General features: G+C 71.5%; 1 protein-coding gene across 2 annotated transcripts in view; it reads right to left on the reverse strand.

Moving 5' to 3' along the window:
• The window catches only part of RASGRP3 (RAS guanyl releasing protein 3), a 75,307-nt gene that overhangs the window by 29,258 nt on the left and 45,617 nt on the right, over positions 1-432 (reverse strand). The window lies entirely within an intron of this gene.

Consider the following 432-nt stretch of genomic DNA (forward strand, 5'->3'; position numbering starts at 1 on the left):
TGTGGGGGGTGCAGGGCAGAAGGCTGGGTGTTGGGGGGAGGTCAGGGCAGAGGGCTGGGGTGTGTGTGGGGGTGCTCGGCTCGTGGGGGTGCTCGGCTCATGGGGGTGCTCCCAGCCCCCTGCCCTGAGCGGCTCATGGCAGGGGGCTGGGAGGGATATGCCCTGTTCCACCCCCTTCCCCAAGGCCCGTCCCTACCTCTCTCTGCCTGGTCTACGGAGCAGCGAGCACACTGCCGCTTGGCTCTGCTCCGCTCCCCCTCGCAAGGGCCATCGCCGGAAGGGAGGGGGAGTGGGAGGGGGAGGGGCCGGAATGCACCACGCTGTGGGAAGAAGCGGGGGAGGAGGGAAGCTTGGCTGCCGCAGGACCAAGCTTCTGCCTCCTGCCCCCGCAGGGGAGAGCGGTGGGGGGGGGTCCCGGCCCCCCACTCCCCC

This window comes from Terrapene carolina, unplaced genomic scaffold (genome assembly GCF_002925995.2).
Source record: "Terrapene carolina triunguis isolate 2854851 unplaced genomic scaffold, T_m_triunguis-2.0 Scaffold85, whole genome shotgun sequence".
NCBI lineage: Eukaryota > Metazoa > Chordata > Testudines > Emydidae > Terrapene > Terrapene triunguis.